Source organism: Triticum dicoccoides, chromosome 1A (genome assembly GCF_002162155.2).
Source record: "Triticum dicoccoides isolate Atlit2015 ecotype Zavitan chromosome 1A, WEW_v2.0, whole genome shotgun sequence".
Taxonomy (NCBI): Eukaryota; Viridiplantae; Streptophyta; class Magnoliopsida; order Poales; family Poaceae; genus Triticum; species Triticum dicoccoides.
The window spans coordinates 133,699,003-133,720,999 of record NC_041380.1 but is presented as its reverse complement, the minus strand read 5'-3'; positions in this window follow the sequence as shown (position 1 = coordinate 133,720,999).

Sequence of the window (21,997 nt, the reverse complement as noted above, 5' to 3'; positions counted from 1 at the left end):
AGCCAATGAAGAAAAATGACGGAACCGGTGAAGACTATGCAAAGTTGAAGAATATGAATAATTTGAGGAATTTCAACTTTTGGTGGTGGCATGACCCACCGTATAAGAATGATGATTTGAGACACCGCGTACAATTATCGTAGGGTTCTGAAAATCAAATTCTTCGTTAATTTCTTCACACTAAGAGTGTTATTCTTCATTGATTGAAGAAAAACGTTTCTTCACGTGTTGCACATCTAAGTCATCAATTTTGCATAAGTGTTAAGATGAGTGTCCTTTTCACAGAACATTCGAATATTCCAGGATATTTAGCTCACACCGCAACTTGCTAAATCTCTTCTCATCCATGGGCTTTGTGAAGCTATCGGCTAGCTATTCTTCAGTCTTCACATGCTCAATAGAAATGTCGCCCTTCAACACATGATCATGAAGAAAATGATGACGAATCTGAATCTGCTTTGTCTTTGAGTGCTGAACTGGGTTGTGAGCAATCTTGATGGTACTCTCATTGTCACAGAAGAGAGGCACATTCTTCATGTTGACGCCGTAGTCCTTGAGAGTTTGCTTCATCCATAGCAATCGGGCACAGCAAGAACCAGCAGCAATGTACTCAGCTTTAGAAGTAGATAGTGATACTCAGATCTGTTTCTTCGAGGACCAACAGACCAAAGATCGTCCGAGGAAATGACATGTACCAGATGTTGACTTGCGATCCACATGACCACCAGCATAGTCAGAGTCAGAATATCCAACAAGATAAAAATCCAAGCCCTTGGGGTACCATAATCCAAGTGTTGATGTGTGAGCTAGATATCGAAGAATATGCTTCACAGCCTTATGGTGTGATTCCTCCGGTGCAGCTTGAAATCGGGCACACATGCAAACACTAAGCATTATATCTGGCCTAGATGCACATAAGTATAATAAGGAACCTATCATGGAGCGGTATACCTTATGATCGAAGTCAATACCATTTTCATCGGTGCACAGATGGCCATTTGTGGGCATAGGAATTTTGACACCTTTGCAATCTTGCATGCCGAATTTCCTCAGTACATCCTTGAGGTATTTCTCCTGAGATATGAATATGCCATTGTGTTGTTGACGAATTTGAAGACCTAAGAAGAATTTCAACTCTCCCATCATAGACATTTGATATTCTTCACTCATCATATAGGCAAATTCATCACTATAACATTGGTCAGTACAGCCAAATATAATATCATCAACATATACTTGGCACACAAACAATTCACCATCATAAGATTTAGTGAAAAGAGTAGGGTCGAGTGAACCGGGTTTGAAGCCTTTCTTCATGAAGAGTTCCTTCAAGGTATCATACCAAGCTCGTGGGGCTTGCTTGAGGCCATAGATGGCCTTGTTGAGCCTGAAGACTTTGTCAGGATTCTTTGGATCTTCAAAACCTGGGGGCTGAGCAACATATACTTCTTCCTCAAGCTTACCATTGAGGAATGCACTTTTCTCATCCATTTGATACAAAGTGATATCATGATGGTTAGCATAAGCAAGTAATATGCGAATAGCCTCAAGTCTAGCAACAGGTGCAAAAGTTTCATCGAAATCAATTCCTTCAACCTGTGTGTAGCCTTGAGCTACAAGCCGTGCCTTATTCCTCACCACAAGGCCATTTTCATCTTACTTGTTGCGGTAGATCCACTTTGTGCCGATGATATTGTGCTTGTGAGGATCTGGACGTTTGACCAGTTCCCAGACATTGTTAAGCTCGAACTGATGTAATTCCTCTTGCATGGCCTGAATCTACTCAAGCTCCAGAAATGCTTCATCTACCTTAGTGGGCTCTGTAATAGAGAGCATACTGCCCACAAAAGTTAGACAAATGTGAAGCTTTTGAGCGTGTGAGAGGACCTGGCGCTTTGATGTCATTGATGATCTTTTCAACTTGCACTTCTTTTGCAATGCGAGGATGAGCTGGTTGTCGTTGAAGAGTTTGATCAGCATTTTCTTCAGCACCATTTTCTTCAGGTGCATTAGCTCGACGTTCTTCATGTTCTGGAATGAATTCTTTAGCAGATTCTTCAGTAGGAATGACATCCTCAGTAGCCTTGAACTTGATAGTTTCCTCAGGTCCCGGTTCATCTATCATAGTAGCTAGGTGCTCTCTTTGCGAGCCATTAGTTTCATCGAACTGCACATCTACAGTTTCAACAACTTTGTGAAGAACGTTGTTGAAGACTCTGTAGGTTTGCGAGTCCTTTCCATAACCAAGCATAAAACCTTCATGTGCTTTCGGTGCAAATTTTGAGTTGTGATGAGGATCTCTAATCCAACATTTAGCACCGAAGACTTTGAAATAACTTACATTGGGTTTCTTATCAGTGAGGAGTTCATAGGCAGTCTTTTTGAAGAATTTGTGAAGATATACTCTGTTGATGATGTGGCACGCATTATCAATTGCCTCAGTCCAGAAACGGCGAGGTGTTTTGTATTCATCAAGCATAGTGCGAGCCATCTCAGCAAGAGTCCTGTTCTTGCGCTCCAGGACGCCATTCTACTGAGGAGTGTAAGGAGCAGATAACTCATGAGTAATACCAAGTTCATCAAGATAGTCATCAAGACCAGAATTCTTGAACTCAGTGCCATTGTCACTTCTGATGTGCTTAATCTTCACACCAAAGTTGGTTGAAGCCCTCGAGGAAAATCGTTTGAAGACTTCCTGCACTTCATGTTTGTAAATAACAAGGTATACCCATGTGTAGCGAGAATAATCATCAACAATAACAAAGCCATATTGAGATGCTTCATTTGAAATAGCAGAATAATGATTAGGACCAAAGAGGTCCATCTGAAGCAATTCAAATGGGCGAGTGGTGGTCATGATAGTCTTCGTTGGATGCTTGGCCTTGGTCATCTTCCCAGCTTCACAGGCTCCGCATAGGTGATCCTTGAGGAATTTGACATTATCGATGCCAATGACATGCTTTTTCTTCGCAAGCGTGTGCAAATTCCTCATGCCTGCATGACCAAGTCGTCGATGCGAGAGCCATCCTTCTGAAGCTTTTGCAAGTAAGCACACGGCTGGTTGTGGTCCTGTAGAGAAATCAACAATATAGAGGTCTCCTCTCCTAAAGCCTTCGAAGACTTTGGAATTGTCAGCTTCCATAACCACAACACAACGGTACTTGCCAAAGACAACAACCATATCAAGATCACAAAGCATTGAGACAGACATAAGGTTGTATCCTAAGGACTCAACAAGCATGACTTTGTCCATGTGCCGATCCTTTGTAATCGCAACCTTACCTAGAACCAATACCTGACTTTTGCCTTTGTCAGCAAAGATGATATGCTTCAGATGCGACGGAGATAATGGAGCATCCATCAATAGATTCTTGTCACCAGTCATGTGGTTTGTAGATCCACTATCAAGGACCCACTCAGTGGCTTTGGGTTGATCATCCTGCAGATTAATTAGTGCAGCTTACAAACTCATATACTTCATCAGTGAAGAATATGACATCAATTCATCAGATCAATTTCATCAAGTAAAAGAACTAGTAACGCAATATGAGGACGTGAGAAATGAAAGTGCATTTCTTCATGGTTAGCCTGCGTCCTTTCAGGCATGCTCAGGTCTCGAGCAAATTCTTCAGACGATTATGTGCGTCTGGAGACCTGACCCTGCAGAAGAGATTAGTTCTTTTTCTTAACCACCCACATCTGAAGGGGTGGCAAAGAGTTCATCATTCTGCGAGCTCCATACGAGAAGGATGGCATAGAAGCCAGTCCATTTCGTTTCACATAAGAGGGATTAGAGTAAGCATAAGAGTATGCAGAGAAATTCTTCGAGGACTTATGGACATAATGATTTGAAGAATAATCCATATATCCTTAATCCTTAGATCTTCCCTGCGAAACAGACGAGTTAGCACGATGATGTTCATATGAGGACTTTGATCCATATGAGGAATTTGGTCCGTATGAGGAATTTGATCTGGGGTTCCTATTCTTCACAAGTGGTGTCATGATGACATTCACCTGAAGATTTTCAAGACATCTTTTGGGAACCCAGATTTTCTGCATAGGGGAGCCGTTCCTACAGTTAGTGCCAACATATCTAGCAAATACTTCACCATTCTGATTTTTGAATAGCTTATAGTTGGAGTCAATTGACTCATCATCAGAATGAGGAGATTCACATGCAAATCCAGATAAGTTAGATGGATCAACTAGAGGTCCCTTTGTAGCAACCCATGTAGTTTTGGGGTACTTCTTAGGCTTCCAATATGTACCATCAGGACTGAGTTTCCTTTCAAAGGCGATACCCTCTTTCCTAGGGTTCCTATTGAGGATCTGCTTTTTAAGCACATCACAAGAAGCCTGATGCCCTTTGAGGCTTTTGTACATGCCTGTCGTGTACAATTCCTTCATCCCTACATCATCAGTGATACTAGCAATGTCCTCAGATGAGGAATTAGTGATAGCAGAGGCATGTGAAGAATTTGAAACATTAGCAGCATTTGAACATTCAGGTGAAGAATTAGTAGATTCATGTTCAATGCACTTCAAGCATGGTGGAAAAAATTCTTCCTGAGAAGCGCTGATTTGTTGAGCAAGTAATGAATCACCCTCCTTCTGAAGATCTTTATAACTCACTCTTAGCTTCTCAAGGTCTTACTTTCTTTGAAGAAATTCTTAAGAAAGCTTCTCATGATCCGATAAGAGAGTGTTATGATGACTTCGAAGTTTGTCAAGCTTGGACTGAAGTCTCTGAAGATTTTTAGTCAAAGTTTCAGTGCGATCCATTTCTTCACCCAACATATCATCACCTTTATTTAGCATGTTTTGAACCTTTTCTAAAGCCCTTTGTTGTTTTATAGAAATCTTAGCAAGTTTAGAATAGCTGGGTTTAAGGTTTTCATCAGATTCATTCTCACTTGATTCAGAGGAGGTATATTTGAGTACCTTGGCACCCTTTGCCATGAAGCAATAGGTGGGAGCGTAGTCATCATCGCCTTCATCAGCCTTGTTGGTGAGGTCATGTTGTTCAGTGTTGAAGATAGACTTGCTAACGAATGCAGTAGCGAGAGCAAGGCTCGCCACTCCGGATTCGGACTCCTTAGATGACTCATCTTCCTCATTTTCTTCAGATTCAGCCTCAGAGTCCATTTCCTTGCCAATGAATGCCCTGGCCTTCTTGGAGATGATCTTCTTGTGATATGAAGGCTTGGAGGATTTTGATGATGAGGATTTTGTGGATTTCTTATTTTTCTTTGCATCATCAGAACTGTAATCCTTATATTTCTTCTTCTTTGGTTCCTTTTCCCATAGAGGACAATCTTGAATGAAATGTCCAGGTTTCTTGCATTTGTGACAGAGCCTCTTCTTGTAGTCACTGGATGAGGAATCATTACTCCTTGAGGATCCTCCAAGGCGACCACGTCTTGAGAACTTTTGGAACTTCTTCACGAGCAGAGCCAGATCATGGCTCAGTTCTTCAGGATCACCAAGGCTGCTACTAGAGTCTTCATCTTCAGACTCAGATACTGCCTTGGCCTTCAGTGCACGTGTTCTACCATAGCTTGAACCATAGAGATCTCTCTTTTCAGCAAGTTGGAACTCATGAGTATTTAGCCTCTCGAGAATATCGGCGGGATCAAGTGACTTGTAATCAGCACATTCTTGTATCATCAATGCCAGAGTGTCAAATGAGGAATCAAGTGATCTCAGCAATTTCTTCACCACCTCATGGTCAGTGATGTCAGTCGCACCAAGTGCTTGAAGCTCATTTGAGATGTCAGTGAGGCGATCGAAGGTTTGTTGAACATTTTCATTGTCGAGTCTTTGGAAGCGGTTGAAGAGATTGCGAAGAACATCAACTCGAGAGTCATGCTGAGTTGAGACTCCTTCATTCACTTTGGACAACCTGTCCCAGATAAGCTTCGCTGTTTCCAAAGCACTCACTCTGCCATACTGTCCTTTGCTCAGATGGCCACATATGATATTCTTCGCTTGAGAGTTGAGTTGCTTGAATCTCTTCACATCGGCAGCATTCAGAGAAGGTGTGACTGAGGGAACACCATTTTCCACAACATACCAGAGATCGTTATCAATTGCTTCAAGATGCATTCGGATCTTATTCTTCTAGTAGGGGTAGTCCGTCCCATCGAAGGTAGGACACCCAGCAGAGACCTTGATCATACCTGCGGTCGACATAACTAAAACTCTAGGCGGTTAAACCAAAATCACACAGAACAAGGGAGTACCTTGCTCTGATACCAATTGAAAGTGCGTTATATCAACTAGAGGGGGGGTGAATAGGCAATTTTTATGAAATTCTTCACTGAGGAATTTGCTGGTGAGGAAATTCCTTAGCGAAGAACTACTAGCAGCGGAATAAGCACTCAAAAGTAAACATAACAGAATATAAGCATAGTCATCATGATGAAATGAAGACAGGCACAAAGTATAGGAAGCGTAATCACAAGATAACACCGGATGAAGACAAACAGACTGAAGAAATTGAACTGGGGAAATTGAGAAAGTCTTCAGTCAAAGTCTTCAAACACAGATATGAACAAACACACAACACAGTTATGAGGAAATGAAAGAGTTGAGGAAATAGAACCAGTAAGCTCGGTGAAGACAATGATTTGGTAGACCAGTTCCAACTGCTGTCTCAGTTGTACGTCTGGTTGGAGCGGCTGAGTATTTAAACTCGAGGAGACACAGTCCCGGACACCCAGTCAAGGACAGTTAGTCCAAGACACCCAGTCCTCACCGTATTCTCCTTGAACTAAGGTCACACATACCTCGTCCAATCACTCGTGGTAAGTCTGCAGGCGACTTCCAAACCTTCACAAACTTGGTCACTCAGCGATCCACAATTCCTCTTGGATGCTCTAGACCATGATGCCTAACCATCTGGAAGAAGCACGGTCTTCAAATGTAACAAGCGTCGGATCCACTGAGGATCAATCTCTTAAGTGATGCTCAATCACTTGGGGTTTGTAGGTGTTTGGGTTTTGGGTTTTGGTTTTTCCTCACTTGATGATTTTCGCTCAAAGTCCTCGGAGGATGGGTTGCTCTCAAATGACAAGTGTCAGTTTCTCTCAGAGCAGCCCAACCAGCTAGTGGTTGTAGGGGGCGGCTATTTATAGCCTAGGGAGCAGCCCGACATGATAAGACATAAATGCCCTTCAATGATATGACCGTTAGGTGGATAGATATTTTGGGACAGCTGGCGCATAGCACAACAACGTCGGAATTTTGAGTAGTAGAATCCTCAGGGCTATCATGTTCCTCACTGTGTAGGCAATCCGCACTGGCGAATTCCTAACTCCTCACTCAAGACAAATTCCTCAGAGACCAGATGAACTTCGTCTCTGTCACTGAAGAAATTGACTGAACTGTATGAGATTTCCAATGGCTTCACTCAAAGGGATTGGTAGATGTAGGATTTTGAGTTGAGCATCACATGGAAATTTTTCCTTAGTATTTCCTCGACCCCCTTTAACAGTACGGTGTTTCCTATGACTCAAGAAAGAGAAAAAAACAAAACTATGAAAACGAAAGTCTTCAAGCTTCATATTCCTCGCATGAATATCAAGTCTTCACGGACACACCAATTTCTTCACTTTCAAAGTCTTCATGAAAGTCTTCAGAAATACCAAAATCTTCAGTCGAAGATGTTCATTTTTAGGGGTCGACTTTTCCTGTAAATATCAAACTCCTCATAGACTTATAGACCTGTGTACACTCACAAACGCATTAGTCCCTTAACCTATAAGTCTTCCATACACCAAAATCACTAAGGGGCACTAGATGCACTTACAATCTCCATCATAGCATCATTGTCGTCTCGCCAATCTTATGCTTCCACGACTATCGCTACCGCTTAGTGATAAAGTAAAGCATTACAGGGCGATTGCATTGCATACAATAAAGCGACAACCATATGGCTCCTACCAGTTGCCGATAACTTGTTTACAAAACATGATCATCTCATACAGTAAAATTTAGCATCATGTCTTGACCATATCACATCACAACAAGCCCTGCAAAAACAAGTTAGACGTCCTCTACTTTGTTGTTGCAAATTTTACGTGGCTGCTACGGGCTTAGCAAGAACCGTTCTTACCTATGCATCAAAACCATAACGATAGTTTGTCAAGTTGGTGATGTTTTAACCTTCGCAAGGACTGGGTGTAGCCACACTCGATTCAACTAAAGTTAGAGAAACTGACACCCGCCAACCACCTGTGTGCAAAGCACGTCGGTAGAACCAGTCTCGTGTAAGCGTATGCATAATGTCGGTCCGGGCCGCTTCATCCAACAATACCGCCGAACCAAAGTCTGACATGCCGGTAAGCAGTATGACTTATATCGCCCACAACTCACTTGTGTTCTACTGGTGCATATTACATCAACGCATAAAACCTGGCTCGGATGCCACTGTTGGGGAATGTAGTAATTTCAAAAATTTCCTACGCACACGCAGGATCATGGAGATGCATAGCAACGAGAGGGGAGAGTGTTGTCTACGTACCCTCGTAGACCATTCGCGGAAGCATTATATCAACGCGGTTATGTAGTCGTACGTCTTCACGTCCGACCGACCCAAGTACCGAAAGCACGGCACCTCCGAGTTCTGCACACGTCCGGCTCGGTGACGTCCTCGCCTTCTCGATCCAGCAAGAGGGGCGGAGTAGTAGATGAGTTCTGGCAACACGACAGCATGGTGACGGTGTTGGTGAAGAACAATCTCCGCAGGGCTTCGCCTAAGCACTACGAAAACTATGACAGAGGATAAACTAGAGGGGACGGGGTTGCCGGCACACGGCTTGGTGTTTCTTAATGTGTCTTTGGTGCTAGCCCTGCCCCTCTATTTATATGTTGAGCCCCGGGGTCGAAACTTGGAGCAAAATTCTCCTCAAAGTCGGTTTTGCCCAAAAGCCAAGAGTCCCACTCGGACTCCAGGACCAAACGCCACAATCCTTGGCGTCTGGCCCAGACGCCATGGGTCCCGGCGTTTGGCCCCCTGGTCTCTGCGAAACTCCTTTTGCACCGACTTATAGCCTCATGGGCCTGACCCCTTGGCAAAACCATATCATCCAATATATGAATCTTTACCTCCAAACCATTCCGGAGCTCCTCGTCATGTCCGTGATCTCATCCGGGGCTCCGAACAACATTCGGTCACCAACATACATAACTCATATAATACTATATCGTCAACGAACATTAAGCGTGTGGACCCTACGGGTTCGAGAACTATGTAGACATGAGCGAGACACCTCTCTGGTCAATAACCAATAGAGGGACCTGTATGCCCATATTGGCTCCTACATATTCTACGAAGATCTTTATCGGTCAGACCGCATAACAACATATGTTGTTCCCTTTGTCATCGGTATGTTACTTGCCCGAGATTCGATCGTCGGTATCTCAATACCTAGTTCAATCTCATTACCGGCAAGTCTCTTTACTCGTTCCGTAATACATCATCCCGCAACTAACTCATTAGTTGCAATTATTGCAAGTCTTATAGTGATGTCCATTACCGAGTGGGACCAGAGATACCTCTCCGACAATCAGAGTGACAAATCCTAATCTCGAAATACGCCAACCCAACAAGGAGCATGCGCGTATTACCGAGGTTTTTGATGACTTGTAGATTTTTGCAATAAGTATGTGAGTTCTTTATGACTAATGTTGAGTCCATGGATTATACGCACTCTCACCCTTCCATCCTTGCTAGCCTCTTCGGTACCGTGCATTGCCCTTTCTCACATTGAGAGTTGGCGCAAACTTCGCCGGTGCATCCAAACCCCGTGATATGATACGCTCTTTCACACATAAACCTCCGTATATCTTCCTCAAAACAGCCACAATACCTACCTATTATGGCATCTCCATAGCCATTCCGAGATATATTGCCATGCAACTTTCCATCATTCCATTCATCATGACACATTCATTATTGTCATATCGCTTAGCATGATCATGTAGTTGACATAGTATTTGTGGCAAAGCCACCATTCGTAATTCTTTCATACATGTCACTCTTGGTCCATTGCATATCCTGGTCCACCGCCGGAGGCATTCATATAGAGTCATCTTTTGTTCTAGTATCGAGTTGTAATCATTGAGTTGTAAATAAATAGAAGTGTGATGATCATCATTTTCTAGAGCATTGTCCCAAGTGAGGAAAATTAAAAAAAAGAAAGGCCATAAAAAAGGAGAAGACCCCCAAGAAAATGAGAGAGAAAGAGAGAAGGGACAATGTTACAATCCTTTGCCACACTTGTGCTTCAAAGTAGCACCATAATCTTCATGATAGAGCGTCTCTTGTTTTGTCACTTGCATATACTAGTGGGAATTTTTCATTATAGAACTTGGCTTGTATATTCCAACAATGGGCCTCCTCAAGTTCTCTAGGTCTTCATGAGCAAGCAAGTTGGATGCACACCCACTAATTTCTTTTGTTCAGCTTTCATACATTTATAGCTCTAGTGCATCCGTTGCATGGCAATCCCTACTCCTTGCATTAACATCAATCAGTGGGAATCTCCATGGCCCATTGATTAGCCTTGTTGATGTGAGACTATCTTCTTTTTTTTCTTCTCCACATAACCCCCTCATTATATTCTATTCCACCCATAGTGATATGTCCATGGCTCGCGCTCATATATTGCGTGAAAGTTTATAGGTTTGAGATTACTAAAGTATGAAACAATTGCTTGGCTTGTCATCGTGGTTGTGCATGATGAGAGAATTCTTGTGTGACAAAAATGAAACATGACTAAACCATATGATTTTGTAGGGATGAACTTTCTTTGGCCATGTTATTTTGAGAAGACATAATTGCTTAGTTAGTATGCTTGAAGTATTATAATTTTTTATGTCAATATGAACTTTTGTCTTGAATCTTTCGGATCTGAATATTCCTACCACAATTAAGAAGAATTACATTAAAATTATGCCAAGTAGCACTCCGCATCAAAAATTCTGTTTTTATCATTTACCTACTCGAGGACGAGCAGGAATTAAGCTTGGGGATGCTTGATACGTCTCCAACGTATCTATAATTTTTGATTGCTCCATGCTATATTATCTACTATTTTAGACATTATTGGGCTTTATTATCCACTTTTATATTATTTTTGGGACTAACCTATTAACCGGAGGCCCAGCCCAGAATTTTTGTTTTTGCCTGTTTTAGGGTTTCGAAGAAAAGGAATATCAAACGGACTCCAAACGGAATGAAACCTTCGGGAACGTGATTTTCTCAACAGATAAGACCCGGGAGACTTGGACCCTACGCCAAGGCACATAACAGGAGGCCATGAGGTAGGGGGGCGCGCCCTACCCTACTAGGCGCGCGCCCACCCTCGTGGCCCCCCTGTTGCTCCACCGACGTACTTCTTCCTCCTATATATATCCACGTACCCCCAAACGATCAGAGTAGGAGCCAAAACCCTAATTCCACCACCGTAACTTTCTGTATCCACGAGATCCCATCTTGGGGCCTGTTCCGGAGCTTCGCCGGAGGGGGCATCGATCACGGAGGGCTTCTACATCAACATCATAGCCCCTCCGATGAAGTGTGAGTAGTTTACCTCAGACCTACGGGTCCATAGTTAGTAGCTAGATGGCTTCTTCTCTATTTTTGGATCTCAATACAATGTTCTCCCCCTCTCTTGTGGAGATCTATTTGATGTAATCTTGTTTTTGTGGTGTGTTTGTTGTGAACGATGAATTGTGGGTTTATGATCAAGTTTATCTATGAACAATATTTGAATCTTCTCTGAATTATTTTATGTATGATTGGTTATCTTTGCAAGTCTCTTCGAATTATCAGTTTGGTTTGGCCTACTAGATTGATCATTCTTGCAATGGGAGAAGTGCTTAGCTTTGGGTTCAATCTTGCAGTGTCCTTTCCCGATGACAGTAAGGGCAGCAAGGAACGTATTGTATTGTTGCCATCGAGGATAACAAGATGGGGTTTTCTTCATATTGCATGAGTCTATCCCTCTACATCATGTCATCTTGCTTAAGGCGTTACTCTGTTTTTAACTTAATACTCTAGATGCATGCTGGATAGCGGTCGATGAGTGGAGTAATAGTAGTAGATGCAGGCAGGAGTCGGTCTACTTGTCTCGAACGTGATGCCTATATACATGATCATGCCTAGATATTCTCATAACTATGCTCAATTCTGTCAATTGCTCAACAGTAATTTGTTCACCCACCGTAGAATACTTATGCTCTCGAGAGAAGCCACTAGTGAAACCTATGGCCCTCGGGTCTATCTTTATCATATTGATCTCCTACTACTTTGCTTTTATTTTACTTTGCATCTTTATCATAAGAATACCAAAAATATTATCTTTATCATATGTATCAGATCTCACTCTCGTAAGTGGCCTCATAGGGATTGACAACCCCTATTTACGTTGCTTGCAAGGATTTATTTGTTTTGTGCAGGTACGAGGGACTAGCGCATAGCCTCCTAGTGGATTGATACCTTGGTTTTCAAAAACTGAGGGAAATACTTACGCTACTTTGCTGCATCATCCCTTCCTCTTCGGGGAAAACCAACACAATGCTCAAGAGGTAGTAGTGAGGAAGAAGGAAAGAAGGGTTAGGAGATGTAGGATATTCATCCAACCGCCTGAAATGGTAGACTGACCCAAGTCAGGCGACTTGCATAACAAATATATGTTTTTACACAGCAAAAGATCCATAAAAACAACAACATAAAGAAAAACTATCACTGCTCGCGGAAAGAGACGGCCTCGTCGTCTTTGGCTGCCGGCGTGAACCAGCCGTCGCTGCCGACGTGTGTCTCCGCACCGTGGTTGTCCTCGGCCTCCAGCTACTCGTTCAAGCGGAGCGTGCGGGCGCTCTGCATGGACGAGAGCACAACCCAGTTCAAGTCGAGGGCGTCTGGTTCCGCCTGCAGGAGGGCCTCGATGGAAGCGGCATCCGCGCGCTCCGCGTCGAGTCGAGTCTCCGCCGCCCGGTTCAAGTCCAGGACATCCGGTTCCGCCTGCAGGAGGGCGTCGATGAGAGCGGCATCTGCGCACTCTGCGTCGAGTCAGGCCTCTGCCACCCAGTTCAAGTCTAGGACGTCCGGTTCCGCCTGCAGGAGGGCCTCGATGGCAGCGGCATCCGCGCACTCCGCCTCAAGTTGAGCCTCCGCCGCCCGGTTCACATCCACGACATCCGGTTCCGCCTGCAGGAGAGCCTGGATGGCAGCGGCATGTGTGCACTCCACATCGAGTTGAGCCTATGCCTCCTGGTCCTCCTTTAGTATCGCCATGTTGAACCGCTGGTCCGCCTGCACCATGGAGGACTCGGACGCCGGCACGAAGTCGACGTCCATCGTCTCATACCCATCGGGGGCCTTCTGCGCCGCGACCTCTGCCATGAACATTGGATCGGCTTCCTCCTCCTCATAGCTTGGCTCCAGAGAACTCGGAGATTGGCCTGCCGCAAAGCGAGCTTGGGAACGGAGGTTTGTGGCGCCGACAGCCGCCGCGATTTCTGCGCGGCACTCCGGCGTCAGCATCTTGTAGTAAGTGATCTTGCGGTGCACCATGGCTTTCCGGCGAACTAGGGGACGCTTGATGCGGGCTAGGGGATCGAAAGGTGGGGGAATGGGCTGGAGATTTGGTGTGGTTTTAGGGCAGTGGCTGGCGTAGGCCGAGCAGCAAAGGTTCTAGTGTGAATAGTGGTTCCGGTGACGACCGGTCAATTGGTTTTGACTGTATATCGCTCTTGTCGCGTTTGCGTTGCAGCCCGGCACGCTGGACCCTCCACGTCGCTCACCGAATGGAACGCGCTTCGTCTTGCGTTTTCGCTCGCTTGTGGGACCGCAGTTGAGAGCAAACCAACGTCCCTCCCCCTCCCCTGCCCTCGTCATTTATTATACCACCGCTCCCTCCGTTTTATGCAGAGTAAATAAAAACAGAGGGAGTATACTACGGATGAGGATCCCCTGACGTGGCCGAACCCATTGAGTAACTGACATGCGGGCCCTAGCAAGCATGGGGTCCGCCAGTAAGTGACCGAAAGGGAGGGTAAGGCAGGGATACCTACGTCAGAGGATCCACTTCCACTATACTACTTTGACCAAATGTGAGAGTAATAATACATGACATGCAACTTACACAAATGTTAGAGTAATAATATATGACATGCAACTTACACAAAGCATAGAGGGTCTAATGCGTTTTTCGAGGCTAACTTTGACCAAATGTTAGAGTAATAATATATGACATGCAACTTACACAAAGCATACGGTCAAATTCGTATGTGAAAGGTGTTTCCAATGATATAATTTTCACATTATACATCTCATGTACTATTAATCTTGTCAATAGTCAAATTGGAAACCATCTTGAGTACAAATCTAGGAGTACGTATGAATCTAACAATATTGATTGGGCATTGTTGAATGTTGATACCTTTTTGATCAAAGTAGAGATACTTTTGACTACACATAAAACTTATATGTAAACTAGAAAGGATAGGAGGGAGTATATTGTACGTTCAAAAACGAAATGAACATTGAATACCCTTTATATATGATTTGCGGATGCTATGATCACCGGTTCAAAATTTTGAATCTACCTTAGGTATCACGTGCCCCCACTCGTTCCCTCTCGATTTCATCTCGGGGTCCGGATATCTATTGAAAGAGGACTAGGGTGGGTACATGCGAATGATACTCGGCGAAATGTTCAAATGAGGCATGCGGGAGGATGGACTCCACTGGAGGGCGACATGATCGATGGAGAAGAGGGTTGGAGAGGAATGAGAAATAAGCAAACACCACATGATTATACTTGAACGGCTCAAATAAACAATAAGTTGTCTCGCTTGGCCTACATAGTGAAAGGCCTAATGCGCAACGCGGAGCACTGATGCTCGAATATGGCCAGGAAAACACGAAAACCGACATGTGGGGCACACCCACCAGGACGACGTAGCGCAGACTACTCAATGTAGGAGTTGGCCCACGACCTCCTCGCCATCGACAACCGTTCATGTGGGTTGTTGGGGCCAACAACAGGGTGCAGCTCCAGCACCGCCTCTGGACATGGCGACCGCGGTGAGCGACACGCTCATATCGTAGCTAGACACGGTCGGTTTCAGTGTGCCGAGGGTGGCGTTAGTGTTGTGGCACGACCAACGGTATGTTTGGTTTGTGCCCAAGGTTGCCCCATGAAAGCATTGGGTAGCCAAAATTTTGGTTGAGGTATTGGTTTCCCATGATTTGGCCGACATTGGCAAGAAAAATGAACTAGAGTTGGCTAGAGTTCATTGGCATGCCAAAGAAATGGCAACCATCCAAACAAAGACCAATCTTTGGGTCATGACCAAAATTTTGGTTGAGGTATTGGTTGCCCATGATTTGGCCGACATTGGCAAGAAAAATAAACTAGAGTTGGCTAGAGTTCATTGGCATGCCAAAAAATAGCAACCATCCAAACAAAGACCAATCTTTGGGTCATGACCAAAATTTTGGTAAGGTGCACTTTGGCCACAATCCAAACACACCCCAACACCCGGCTCGTCGAGGATGCACGGGGCACCGCGACGCGTCCGTGGAGTGGTGTAGCGCGGCCAACTGCATCCTCTGGACCTGAGACCATGCCGGGTCGTCTTGCTTTTTCAATGACATGTGGGGATCACATGTGAGCAAAGGGCACCTCCAACGTTGCCAGGACCGCAGCTGACTACCCTGTCACACCAAAACCCTCGTCCCTCGCGCCGTCACGCGGTGCGTTCCCACCCGGCGCCAGCTGCCCGCATTCATGTCGTCCGTTCGTATGTCATTGTTAAGAGGCTCGGTGCCCGAGGAACCAACTCCAGCGACTTAATGACGCACCCGGACGCTTGGCCTCACCGGAATGCGCTACTTAAAGCGACAACGCCCAGCTAACCTCCACAACATAGCGCATCGTCCTCCTACATGGCACCACATCCGCCATGACCGCAAGTGTGAACGCTCTGCGGGAGAGCTTGCCTTCGGGGATGAAGCTCGAGGTCGCCACCCTTGCTCAAGTCGCCTCTCGCGACGCAATAGCGGCGTAGCTGGACGCGGACGCGACCGCAGAAGCGGTGGCCACGCTGGCGGCCAACGACGGGAGCACCGTTAGCCACGCGTCCTAATTGCCGTCGTCCAATGTTCGGCACCGCCGAGGTCGGGGACTCCTCCGAGGATGAGTAGGGCATGGGAGGCAGCAGGGCATGGTGTGCCAACTGGCCAGTCCGTATCCCGTGTTCTACTCTTCGTCGCCGGAGACCGCACCTTCATTTCACGGGTCTTGAACCCCGCCCCCGTACATAGAGATCGCAGATGGAGGACATCGGTCACCGCCGTAGAATAGGTTTAGGGTTGGGTTTCTTTTATTTTTCTGTCCTATAAAAGTTCGAAATGTAATGAAAATCTGTCGTGTTTGCATTAATCTCGGCCGGTGTATATGAACTTTCACAATAATATACATATTGTAGGAGTACTAGCAAGATGCCCGTGCATTGCACGGAAGATCAAGATCTTGTGGGAGAAAAGGATGAACGAGGGAAAGCCTTATCTGCAAATGTGGAGAGGAGTGTGGGTAAATTGTCATAGTTTCCTTCCTATCCGTTAGATATAGATCAGACGGCCTATATTGCAGGATGACGGGCACACCATCATCACCAACTCTGTTTTTTTATTGAATCGAGACAAATCTAACATGCGAACTAAAACAAACACATAGGGTCTATACATACACAAATTATCTTAGGCACTCCAATAGTACGTCCACTACACATTCACACATTTCACCTCTTTCTACATCTACGGGAACCTACGAAAGGGTTAACTAAATTGCCTCTCTCTCTCCTCCCCTGATTTTCATGGTGGTGGGCCCCTCCCTCCCCCCAATCTACAATCAACATCTCACACGTTTCACATTACGTTAATTACATAACTGGGATTACGTAGGTGTAGCATTACTCGTCCTAAAAAACCCAACTAAGCCAACCTCCCAGCATATCGCGCGGGAAAAGACCCGGCCGCGCCGTTCTAGTCGGGATTACCGGATTACTAGTAGTAGTATCGATGGATCGCGCGAAGTAACAAATTTTTTTTGAGGGGGAGAAGCACCTAGTTTAAAAGGAAAAAGGGCAGTACACTCACAACACTCCTGTCGCGGTCGTATTGCACCCCACACACGTTCGGTCCTGCACATGGCTCACGCAAACGGAACGCCCTTCGGCTTGCCTCTTCACTGACACGTGGGACTGCACTTGGAGAAACCGACCATGCGCCAAACTCCCCCTGCCCACCACGCGAAAATCCTCCCCCCCCACACCCAAAAATTCCCCCCAAATCTGATTCAACCGCCCTTCGGCCAACTAGCCAATAATATTCCCCAAACCCCCTCCCCCCTGTCCCCCTCCACTCCATTCGCTCCGCCAAAGCCGCCCACCCCGCCGCGCGGATACGTCGGCGCCGCGGTTCGGTGATCCTCTCGCTCCCACAGTACGCTCTCGTAGACTGCCGTCCTCTAGCCGCGCCGCCACCTCTGGCTACGTTCTTGTGGAGGCGCACGGCGGTCAGCGCCGCCACCGCTGGTGACGTTCGTGTGGAGACGCATGGCGGTTAGCTTCTCCCACGGTATGCGCATTCTAGACTGAGGCCCCTTTCATGTCGGTGTACCATTGAATGTTAGCTGATAGACGCTGTTAATCTCACTGTTTGCCGAAGTAGTTTACTGTCAATATGCTCTGCTTAAGAAGCTTCCTTGCCCTGTTCTGCACTCAATCTGCTTAGCTGAGATGGCATGCCAAGGCCGATTAGTTGCTAAAATATCCTGCCATATATTTATTGTGACGTAGATTGCCATGGTCTAGTAGCCAATCTGTTAGGTGAAATAGCTCTACACCATTTTATACTCGATCTTTGTTGCTGCGATGGCCTTCGATAGTTCGATGGCTATGTGCTCGGCCTCATTGACTGCTGAAACAGCCTGCCCGTGTAGCAGTTGTATGAATTCGGTTACAAGACCCTCGTCAACTGTGCAAAATCATCTACACTTGTATGGGATGTCGGTCACATATACTAGGTGGGTTCATCATGGTGAAGCTGTGAACGTCAATGTTATTGACTACGTGGAAGCAGCAGATCACCATCTTGATCTGCCTGATGCTCAGGTGGAAGAGGAGGAGGAGGAGGTGGTAGTGGCGGAGCCAGTGAGTTTGACCAACATTAAAACAATGCTACGAAATTCTCGTGCATTCCGTGAACTTTCACCTGCAGAAGAAAAACGGTGGGCCTGCATGTTGGAACAATCCAACGTTGCTGCCACCCCAGGAAATAAGCTGTCAGTATTCTTAGCTATGGTCACCTTTCTTCAGGTGAAGACATCTGAGCGGATGACCAACAAATCATTCGATGCGATGTTGGCTGCTTTCCGCAAATCTTTCCCAGATGCGTCTGAGCTACCACACACCTACAGTAAAATGAAGAATTTCCTTCGTGCAGTTGGAATTGGGTATGATATGATCCATGTTTGTAAGCATAATTGTGTTCTGTTCCAGAAGGGTTATGCCAACTTAAGTGAATGCCCGAAATGCAAATCATCAAGATGGAAAGATGGCGATGCTATGAAGAGGATTCCTCATAATGTTCTGAGACATTTTCCAATTACACCAGGATTGCAGAGGTTGTTTCATGATGCTGAAACAAGAGAGGATGTACTGTGGCATTCTAGGAACCAGGAGTACAGAGATCAGAATGTAATGAGCCATCCATCTCATGGTAGTGAGTGGAAAAGCTTCAATGATAAACACAAAGAGTTTGCTACTGACCCGAGAAACATTAGACTTGGCTTAGCTTCAGATGGATTTAACCCATTTGGCCACCAGAGCGCCACATATAGCATGTGGCCAGTGCTTGTTATCCCTTACAACATGCCTCCAAATGTCTGCACCAAAGAATCAAACTACATGATGGCCTTGCTCATCCCATGTCCAAAAAGTCCTGGAAAGGATTTTGATATGTTCATGGAGCATCTTGTGGAGGAACTTCAACAGCTATGGAAGGGTGTTCTCACTCGAGACCTATATAGCAGCCCACCAGCTGATTTCTTTCTGCGTGTTGTTATAATTTGGTGCGTCCATGATTATCCGGCTTTGGGCACTATGTCAGGGTGAACGACACATGGTTACAATGCATGTGTTCGCTGTGACAGGAATCCACTGTCATACGCAATACTTAGCAAGATCTGTTACATTGGACACCGTCGTTTCCTTGCCAAGGACAAGACGCATCCTAGAAAATACCGAAGACATGTGTTCAATGCAAAGCATGAAAACTGTGATACGCCAAAGAGGCTCACCGCCGATGAGTTGCAAGTGGAATTAGAGAAGGTCAGGCATATTGCACCAGGAAACCATCCTGGTAATGGTAGCGGGAAAAGGAAGTGTGGTAGGGTAGAAGAGAGATTATTGTTTACCCGTAGGTCCACTTTGTGGTACTTGGAGTATTGGAAAGATTTGGATCTGCGGCATAATCTTGATGTGATGCACATCGAGAAAAATATATGTGACAACATTATCGGCACACTTCTTAATATTGAAGGCAAGACGAAAGATACCTTAAAATCTAGGATTTATTTGACACACCTGGGTATCAGAAAGGATTTGCAGGTGCAAGATGAAGGTAAACCACGGGATATGGCACCAACTGTGTACGTCTTGGACAAGGTAAAAGGAAAAGAATTCTGCGAGGTCCTGTCACGTGTGAGATTCCCACATGGATTTGCTTCCAACCCTGAAAGGAGAGTCAATGCAGATGGAAACAAGGTACAAGGGTTGAAAACTCATGACTGCCACGTCCTACTTCAAAGGGTTTTACCTGTTATCCTCAGAGGATTGGGCCTCCCTGACTTATACAGAGCAGTTGCAGAGTTGGGACAATTCTTCAGGGAACTCTGCAGTAGGAATATCAGGATAGATGCTTTGGAGCGTCTTAGAGACAAGATACCAACTATCCTATGCGACCTTGAGAAGATATATCCTCCAGCCTTCTTTGATGTGATGGTGCATTTGGCTGTTCATCTACCTGATGAGGCACTACTTAGAGGTCCAGTACAGTATGGCTGGATGTACCCTATTGAAAGGCGGCTAGGCACTTTCAAGGGCTATGTTAGGAATAGAGCTAGACCCGAGGGTTCCATTGCAGAGGCCTACATTGCTACAGAAGCATTGACATTCTGCTCAAAATACATTGAAACAGCTGATCAGCTTAGCAAAGAGGTCGGTGAAGACAATCCCGGGCTCAATGTTTTTGATTATTCTGTTTGATTTACAGGGAGTCGACCAGAGGACAAACCTAAAGATTTGGACAAAATGGTTTGGTATGTGTTGAATAACTGTCCTGAGATACTACCTTATATCAAGTAAGTGCAGTACTGCAGCTTATACATTGTAATCTACTAAACTTGCAGCACATTCTTATATATTTAGATGTTTGGCGCGATCACTATGTTGTGCCGCATCTACAAAGAGGAGTTACTACCGCAAAATCCAAGAAACATTGACAAACTGGTTATGGCAGGATTTGCGAAATGGTTCAAGAACCATGTAAGCTTTTGAAGTGCACTGTCAGTTTTTTTAATATATTGAGTACATAAGATGATCAGCTTGTCTATTTTCTAACCATAGGTTAAGAAGATGCGGGAGGATGGGAAGGAAGTTGATGATGACCTTTACTCACTAGCAATGGGTCCTGATACTCGGGTAAGACATTATGAATCTTGCGTTGTTGGAGATGTGCGCTACAACACCCTTGTACGCGACGAAGGCAGGAAGACACAAAACAGTGCCATCATGAGCATGGATACATATGACAAAGAGACAACTGAAATGTATGCTAACATAACAGACATTGTTCAGTTGCAGTATATCTCCAATTTCGAGGATCATCGCTGTGTGGTTCTGTTGTGCTGTCGTTGGTATAACCTGTTTTCCAAGATCGCAAAACCCAGAGCTGATGATTATTTCAAATCCATCAATGTCAAGGCGGCGTATTATGTCTACTACACAACCTTCTTCTTGTAGATGTTGTTGGGCCTGCAAGTGCAGAGGTTTGTAGGACAGTAGCAAATTTCCCTCAAGTGGATGACCTAAGGTTTATCAATCCGTAGGAGGCGTCGGATGAAGATGGTCTCTCTCAAGCAACCCTGCAACCAAATAACAAAGAGTCTCTTGTGTCCCCAACACACCCAATACAATGGTAAATTGTATAGGTGCACTAGTTTGGTGAAGAGATGGTGATACAAGTGGTATATGGATGGTAGATAATAGTTTTTGTAATCTGAAAAATATAAAAACAGCAAGGTAACGAATGATAAAAGTGAGTGTAAACGGTATTGCAATGCGTTGAAACAAGGCCTAGGGTTCATACGTTCGCTAGTGCAAGTTCCCTCAACAATAATAACATAATTGGATCACATAACTATCCCTCAACATGCAACAAAAAGTCACTCCAAAGTCACTAATAGCGGAGAACGAACAAAGGGATTATGGTAGGGTACGAAACCACCTCAAAGTTATTCTTTCCAATCAATCCGTTGGGCTATTCCTATAAGTTTCATAAACAGCCCTAGAGTTCGTACTATAATAACACCTTAAGACACAAATCGACCAAAACCCTAATGCCACCTAGATACTCCAATGTCACCTCAAGTATCCGTGGGTATGATTATACGATATGCATCACACAATCTCAGATTCATCTATTCAACCAACACATAGAACCTCAAAGAGTGCCCCAAAGTTCCTACCGGAGAATCATGATGAAAACGTGTGCCAACCCCTATGCATAGGTTCATGGGCGGAACCCGCAAGTTGGTCACCAAAACATACATCAAGTGAATCACGTGGTGTCCCATTGTCACCACAGATACGCATGGTAAGACATACATCAAGTGTTCTCAAATCTTTAAAGACTCAA